Source organism: Acanthaster planci, linkage group LG02, assembly GCF_054643075.1.
Source record: "Acanthaster planci isolate LZ-2023a linkage group LG02, COTS_SCS, whole genome shotgun sequence".
Lineage (NCBI taxonomy): Eukaryota > Metazoa > Echinodermata > Asteroidea > Valvatida > Acanthasteridae > Acanthaster > Acanthaster planci.
In genome coordinates this window covers 28,909,080-28,917,988 of record NC_141778.1, presented here as the reverse complement: position 1 = coordinate 28,917,988, position 8,909 = coordinate 28,909,080, and the positions used below count along the sequence as shown (strand labels likewise).

General features: G+C 43.3%; 1 long non-coding RNA gene across 1 annotated transcript; it reads left to right on the top strand.

Annotated features, from left to right (window-relative positions):
• The first annotated feature begins 961 nt into the window (after positions 1-961).
• Positions 962-8,828, top strand: LOC147800104 (uncharacterized). Its single transcript, XR_015424298.1, has 2 exons — positions 962-1,258; positions 5,492-8,828. It is a non-coding gene; the product is annotated as an uncharacterized LOC147800104 (long non-coding RNA).
• Positions 8,829-8,909: the final 81 nt, after the last annotated feature.

The window sequence follows — 8,909 nt, the reverse complement described above, 5'->3', positions numbered from 1 at the left end:
CCATGCAATAAGTGTATACATGTACATTTATATGATTACTATATGAATGTGAAGGCTAAATTCTTTCTTACGTGATTAAATGTTAAACATCTTGGCATCGGAATCAGAATACACGCAAAACCATGTACAAACACATGGTGGATGTACATGTACATTTGCGTGTACAAACACACATGTATACAAACATGACTGTCACATGCTCCTCCAGGTCTATGGTTTCATAGGACTGAGCGTGACCCTTGTGCTGCCATCTTATAGGTGAAAACAATGTAGCTTTGGAGCGGGCAGCTTTGGAGTAGTAACTCTCTGACCGTTCGTGAGTGCATAGCTCTGACATGAATAATCTGTCAATCCCGATAAACAGCTTAGATTAGGACGAGTTGTACTCTGATTATTGTTCCCATGATGAACATCCCATACAGCAATATCCAGCCTCGGTAACAACAGAAGTTGTTCATTGTAAATTTTCTAAAGAAAATGTAAATAATTCTTCAGAAAAAAATCAGTAGTGTGTGTAAGTCAGTCCAATGACTCGAACACTATTATTCTTTTTGAAAACGGCTCCTGTTATGTTCAAAGTTTAGTAAATGCAGTAAATACACAAAAACTGAAGAAATACTCAGAACGATTACCCAGCTTTATTTCCCTATCTCCAACATGGCGCAGCATATCTCCATCCCTTCTCCCAATGGGCGCTATTCATATACCATGGACACAACAGCTCCCTACCCAGAGGCTGCATCCAATTCTGTTGTCTAGAGCTAGGTCTAGCTCTTTGCTACATTCAAAATGCGTGGAGATGAATAGACAATAGACCTAGCCGTAGCTCTGGAAGCCCGTTTCAGACACGGTCTAAGAGAGACGTTACACTGCTCTAATTCTCCAGCAGCATCAAGGTTGCAGAGAAGTTTCTTTTCTTACACAGAAGTTTAATTGTTTCCCCCAAATTGGACATGTTTTGAAGTTCAAGAAAATTTAAGATAGGAGAATAATTTTGTTTAAAACTAGTTTTAAATCAATTGCAATTTAAAACTGTTACAATGGTAATAAATAAGGAAAATTCTTGAACAAGCCTAAAAAGTTGCCACTGAATCACCTTTGCCTTTGTTACGTGAAGACATGCGTACTCGGACGCTCGGCAGAGAAAAGACAATTACAAACTAACGCAAAATGATATAGACAATACCTGACGAAGGAGGAAACAAACGTAGAATTTTGGTACATTGGAGAACTGGCAATGGACGGATGCATCAGGCAGGTATTAACTTATGAACAAGTAGCAATCGTTTATTATAAAAATAAGATCGAGCAAAAAGAACTGACGACAAACTATTACATCCAAAAATTAACATTTAAAAGGGAAATACATGACATGAAAACCCAATATTTGGCCGAATATAATGAAATTAATATGATCTCACGGAACTAAGAACGAGGAAAAGCCGGGCGCTCGGTCACGCACAGGGAGGAAGGGCAGGGCCGTCACGGTCTATCACTGCTCAGCTAGCGCCACAGGACGGTTCGGAGACTGGTGATAAGCGGCGTTGGGCTCTGGATACTGGAGGTCAACTGCAAGCCATCACGGTAGTTGCCTCGACGATCCACGGTCCGGACGATCTCGGCGGAGATGGCCAAACCCAGTCTTGCCGGCTTGGCTTGGTAGAGGTCTTGGCCTCTGGTGGAAGATCTGCCTCCCTTGATGGTGGTATGCACTGACTGAGAACCCGGCAAGGTACAGTGCGGAGCTTAAATACCTGCTCCCGTCTCACCACCACACTCGTTATTCAAACAAAGTAAATACTTTGCGTGCCAAACGTAAGAAAGAGGAACGGCAGCTATATACGTCAAAGAAGGGGCTACAAGGCTGCAAGCCCAGCCGTAACACCTTACAATTACACATACACGACGCTGATCTTGAAGGACAACATACCTGCTGATTGTGGAAACTGTCAGATTCCTTTCTCTTGATGTGGGATATGACATAAAAAATAATCCCAATATCAACACAGGTAGGTGATGATATGACTAAAACGATTGGATTGCAGATCAAGGTCGTTGACTAGTATATATGTACGATCTACGTGAAGTGTTCCAAAGTTCCGAAATCATGCATTTTCGGATTATTTTTGTAATCATAAAATGCCAAACACCATACACATACAGTCTACAAACAACCTTCAAAAAAGAGCACAGTCATCTCTGAGACTTCGTTTTTAAATTGCTGGCTCCAAAGAGGGCGCATTGTATTTGAACTGCACAAAAAGATGGCGGCGCACAGTAAATGTGCTCACTTTTGTGAATTTCTGTTTCAAACCTTGTAAGTATTTTGCCCATTGGGACATGGACCATGATTAAACAATTACGACATTCCTAAAAAGTTTGGCATTTGGGAGTTATGTACCTATTGAAAATAAATTCGGCACTGAAAGGGGGAAAGTCAACTGTAGTTTGCTTTTCAACTGATCACCAGATGGTGATACATGCAGATCTACCAAAAAATCCTCTACGAGCACAAGTTAGTAGAGTTCCTTCGACAGGGGTGCTTTCAATCTGCAAAGTGAAATGCACCCTCTAGGGACATCACAGTAAGTTGGTAGTTCTGTTATCTTTTCAGGCTGTCCGCTGATTGACGGTGAATCATGTCTTGTCGCGGCAGATCAGAAAACGAAGCTTAAAGGCCACCGAACAATGCAGTGAAACAGGCGTCTTTGTTCTGCACTACAAAGAATCAAGTTGCAAAAATTTCACATTCATCTGTGAAGTAAATGACCCCGAAGCTCGAATGAAATGCCTTCAGAAAGTCAGGGATGACCGATAGATTACAGCCTGCTGGTTCTGCTAATCGCATGGATGTTATGTGTGATCAAATTCCTGACAGTTTGTGCCCTTCTCATGGTTACCGTCGTGACTGCTACCAACGTTTCACTGCTAATCTCAGTTGCTTGATTCCTTCTCAGGATACCAACCCGCAGAATGCTCCGCAGTTGAGACAGGGTAGGCGTATTCAGCTTTGAAGGACAACATCATTTTCAATCCAGATTGTATTTTCTGTAGCCGTGTGGCGAGGAAGAATGTGAAGACAGGAGGAACCAAAACCTGAGAAGGACCGTCGAGGTTTGAAAAAGTGGTAGTGTAATCCCAGTAGCTGAAGAAAAACACGATCAGAAACTTCTATGTAGAATAAGAGGCTTTGATTTATTTGCATGCGAAGCACAGTTTAATACATCTTGTCGCACCCAGTACTTACAGAATCCAGCCAAGTGGAGAAGCAAAGGTGAGTATTATGTAAGAGAGGAAGCCAGTGTTTCTGAAGCCCACAATGTAGCATTTAACAAAGTATATCAGATGATTTCACAAGAAGTTTTTAACAAAAAACTGTTGTCAAGTTGAGCGATCTCAACGCAATATACATTGCTGAGTTACAAACAACCCCTCGTGCTAACCCAAACCATTGGAGTGAAAAGCTCAAAGCTTGAATAGAGAAAAGTGTGCACTTCTCAGGTATCATCAGCTTTTGTCCAATGGGAAATGAGGGGAGGTTTAAGTCATACCTGGTCTACAGTAATAAAATGAATACTGCAGAGGCTGTTAAATCTAGCTACTACGGAGAGAGGACGTGTTAATGGCATATCAAGCACGTGATGAGCTTCAATGGCCACTTATTGTCGACTCCTTGGAGAGTGCTCCTGTAACACTTCCTCAGAAGCTTGAGCAATTTCTTAGGGTACTTTCCTGCAACTTACAATCAACAAAGGCTGATCGCCTGATCAATTTGGTGAGACATATGTCGCACTATGACAAATGGAAGTTGGAAACTTCCCAAGCACATATTATCCTTGGCATGAGTCTCCGACATCTGTTTCGTAGTGCAGAATTGGTGAGATTGCTGAATTGACTTGGTCACTGTGAGAATTATTTCTGCTTGAAATTGAAAAAGTCATTGCCATGGCAGTTGAGAATACATCGAGCCTTGTGGCCGTTAGTATCGTGAGGAACCCAACTTGCCCGTCACTTTTCCACTCGGACTTTGATAATTTTGACGAATTTGTAAGTGATCTCAGCGGTGCTGCCTCGGTTCATCAGTCATATGGGATGATGCTTCAAGAGCTTATCACTGATGATGTGGAGAATGTGGTTCTGTTCCTCAGGTTACAGAGGTTCCAAGGACAGGACAGCGCCCGCTCTCTCTCTTTGCAGTTCCTGACACTCTCTCCGATATCAATATGGGAAAACTCAAGAGTCCCACATACATCATTGGTCAAACAGCACTGAATGAAGGTCCTAAAGAATGTCAAAGAGCCTGAAGGCAAAATCTCCTGTGGATATACTTCTCTGCAGCTTCACATGGCAAACACAGAACAAGCACAGACCATACCGGGTTGGGCTAGATATGTTTCAGTGACCGGTGAAAAGCCGTCGCGACCGACCACAATCGAGTATTACCCATAAATTCGCAACCATTCACCGAATATGAGGCTGTACAGGAATGTCTCCGCTACTCAGAGTGTATTATTCTTTGTTCACCTCCCCATTCACAAATTTCCACCTCGTGGTGGCGCTCCTCCTGGCTTGAGTTCACCTAAGGTTAAAAGCAAAGATCATACAGCGCCAAAGGCGCAAGATGGTAGCTCTGCCAAAAAAGGTGTAATTACCATGAGCGCCATTTGAGCAAGCGATACGCCTGCGCGGTTTACGGTAATGCTTTGGCGCAGGCTCACCAGGTGCACATGCCTGCCGCGGCGCCTGCGCCTGTTCAGTAATGTGCATTGCGCAGGCGTATCGCTTGCGATTACATTGTTTTACATGTATTCGCAGAGAAGGTTTCCATCTTGCACTGCTAAACAGCGCTATACGATCTTTGGTTAAAAGCCATACTGGCACCCATTTCAGACACTTGACAGCCATAGTAATGTCTTCCACAAAATGCTTTTCCACTTCACTTTATTCATGATTAGTTATCCTTTTCGAGCACTTGAACACATCACTGACTGCTCTCTCCCTCTCTAAGTTCTTCTCACCTTTCCTGCTCCCCTGAACCAAAAAGTGATTTTCCAGTTATTTTTTAAGAGTAAAAATGGGAAGTTACATTTTAATGTAATTTCGTCCCTGACACTCAAGAACTTAGAAGTCTGGCAAACATATGTATGATATAGATGATGGTTTTGCATGTCTATAGCCCTTGTTTGGATTAATAGTGTTTTAGATTTTTAGTATCTCGGATAATTGTGATAATATTCTCATAGTTCTTGCCTGCATTTGTAGTCAGATGTTCTCAGGCAGTTTACCTTTAACCCTAGAATTGCTAAGTGCATACCTGCTCTTTTGTAACACTATTGTCGCCAGCCTCAGTACATGCATACCTACAATGTGCCTTTCGCTCTTCCCGTCATTTTATATATGGACTGAGCTTGACATATTTCCCTTGCAGAACATGATTGGAATTCCTCAGGATTTTTAGTAATTTTCGTATTGTTTTTTATCTTGTCAACAGCTCACCGCGGAATCTGAAGTTCTGACCTTTCGCCGCTAATTCTTCATAATCGTGGTTGACACTAACTGGTGAACATTAGATTACCGCCTGTCCGAGGCTACATTTAATGCGGATCCAGTACACGGAGGATGCAATACGTGAAGTTGGACAAAAGTATGTGATAACATCATTTGACCTTAGCGTCTGCATGAAAGCCTATCCGTTGATAGGGAGTGTTGGTAACAGATACGCAGACCGCATCGTTCTCACTGGATCATTCCATCTGGCCTCAGCATATATCAAAAAATTGCCAAGAAGATGGAAGAACTGGTTTGTCAGATGTTCTTGTTGAGGCCGGACTGATATTGGCAGGATCCTTGTTGAGTGTTCTCAACGGGAAGAACTGTGCTAGAGCCATCAACTGTCACAGGAGTGTCCTGGAAGCAATAACTACACTCTGTACACACAGTGTCTATGTCTGATGCCAGATTTATTTTTAAGTTTCGGTGGCTTCAATTCCGCAAGGTACCTGACGTATTTATTTACGCAATGGTGAACATTGAACTGTCTCATCCCGGAGCTACAGATCTCTTGAAGCGTAGTGCGGTCAGTGTGGCCCGATCCTTTATTCCTGGCAGTAGATGCCCTGTGGACAAGACCATAGACGAAACCTTTATGCGGCACTCTAAATCCAGGGGAGGTGGAGTTTCAGCAGCTGGACTAACCTGTATACAGACCAACTATGATGCCTATCGGAGGTGGTTCAGGACAACCAAGGAGAGAGCTAAGTATCTCCAAGCCGCATATGGGATGGTTGATATGACGAGAGATGGTGAAGGTGATACCAACAAAGGATCAAGTCATCGAGACATCCGGCAGGAATCCAACGAGGAGAAAGCCGAGTCGTTCAGACAGTTTCAACATGGGAAAATTTTGTCAACCCATTTGATGTGGCTGACAAAGAAACCTTTGTGCGCAATATCATCCGGGGTGTCTGCAACACCAGATATTGCCGTAGATGTTCTTCGTGCAGAGAAAGCAGGTATGAGTCAAACCAGGCATTTATTACTGAGAGACTGCAGAAAGGCACTGGCTTCTTTGATCCAAAAACTCCTTTGATCAAGAAACTAAATCTCAAGGCCTTCGGAAGTATGAAGAAGACAGTGAGGTTAAAGACGTCGACTAACAAAGAGGTCCAATACGTCCAACAGGCCAATATAGCATGCCAACTGCTTGTGACATCTCAGGAGTTGCAAGGAGACAAGGACAACTTCGCAGAATTAATGGCGTACCACCTGTATGATGCCTGTCCCCTACAGTCTTTCACTGGCTGATGGGTTCATGTTCAAAACTGACAAGTCAAAAGGCATGCACTACTTGGCGACTGAATGTGAGGATGCGCCAGAGTCATCATCCCCGAATCAGACATTGGTGATTGAAGACAGGAATGCAGTGTTCCATCGCCTCCGTGATCTACCAGGGAAATTTTCTGGGATAGCACTCAAGGTCCTATAGAAGTTAGTACTCAGGTCACCATCAGCATGCGTATTTAGCACTGATATGTATTGTAAAAATTCTGTTAAAGCAAAGGAAAGACAGAGGAGAGGTGTTGGAGATAAGCTCATTGTGAGTGGAGGAGAAATGAAACGGCCAAAAGATTGGAAGAATTTTCTGTCAAATGATGAAAACAAGGTTCAGTTTGCGAAAATCTTACTCGACACTTGGAGTAGTCCATCATCGGCACCAGTCTTACGAGATCGGGTGTTAGTCCTGGTATTAGAAGGAGTACCGTACAAGTTGACGTCAACAGGGGATGCCATGACGGTTTATTGATGAACTGGAATGCCTCTAATCCAATCAAGAGAAGGACACTGGGTGGTTCTGTACTGCATGTATGCTAAGGAAATTGGTTATGCTACTGACAAGGAGAAAAGTCCCAACACTGACATAATCCTCCACCATGCCCGTCGACTGGTGGGCTACAAATATTGTTTGAAAGTGGAAAGGGGAGCACAAAGCGTTGCATTGATGTAACTGAGCTTGCAGAATCGTACAAAACATTGTGCGAACAGCAGCATATCTTGGACTACATGCCTTTTCAGGTTGTGATGGCACAAGTGCTTTTAGACCAAACGGGAAAGTCAAATCATTCAAGCTTTCGCAAAAGCATGAAAAATTCCAGGCTGCATTTGCTGAACTGGGTGAAACCTGGGCAGTTTAATTCTGAGGCAGTTGTGGCGTTGTTAGATGAATTCACTTGCTTGTTGTATGGGGACAAATATACAAAAACAGTCGATGTCTTGAGACATACTCGGCTTTTGCGGAAGTGTGGTGGAGGTGTGAAGATGAGACAATCCAAAAAGGTAGATCTGGCATCACTGCCACCACGCCGCAGCTCTTTAAAAGAGCACATAAACCGAGTGAATTACCTAGTCAGAATATGGAAGCGTGCTCACATTCCTAAACCAAATGTACCAGAAGCAACAAATGGCCACGGATGGTAAGCTCCAGCCGAAGTAATTGGGGGGAGAAATGTGTTACCTGTAGAAATAATCGACATTCCGAGCACCGTACACCAGGAAGAGGAGAGCGACTCGGAGCGAGAGAGTGGCATGGATAGTGATACTGAGAAAGACAGAGACGAGTTGGACAGTGAGAGTGGCTGCTAATCACCCGAGGATCATTTCATTTAAAGGTAATTACATAGCAGGTTAAACTATTCAGGGATTTCTTCGGAGAGCACTGACAATATGACGCAAAATATGCATTTCGGGGTAATAACGTGTTTTTACTTTTTGAAATGAAGGGGCTTATCTCGGTAACTGCACACTTTTCTGGAATATGTTTATTTTCAAAAACCTCAACCGTGTTCCAATTTCATTGAATATCTTTCATTGGTATGGCCACAGCAGTGTGTGGAGTTTTGAGAATCACAAATTCCAACTTCATTGGAGTGTGCGTGACCTTTTGACCTATATTTGCATAACCGAGGGAGGTATCTGTCATTGCTTCACACCCTCAGACAGGAGACCTAAGTAGCTCTCAAATGACACCTAATTTGTCCATATAAGCAGAAGTTAAATATGTGATTGGACCAGTTTCATTTCCCTACCTCTAATTTTACGCCCATTTTCTGCGCTAATGTAGGGGTATATGTCTCACTCGAGTGGATATTTTGTACCACTTAATAGGCCTATTCATGTTAGCATGATGAAGCAGGGCCATCAGCATTACAACATACCAAGGAAGTTAAGTTGTGGGGGTGCATGTGGACCCATCGTAGCCCACGGACATTTGGACGGGGGCTGGGGCCAGCTGAGACGTGGATCTATATGGGGCTGACGTACGCCCCCCCCCCCCCCCCCAAAAAAAAAATAATTCCAAATCCACTCTTGGGTGGATTTTGCAGTGGTGTAACCTTGCAATTATCTTTTTTTTC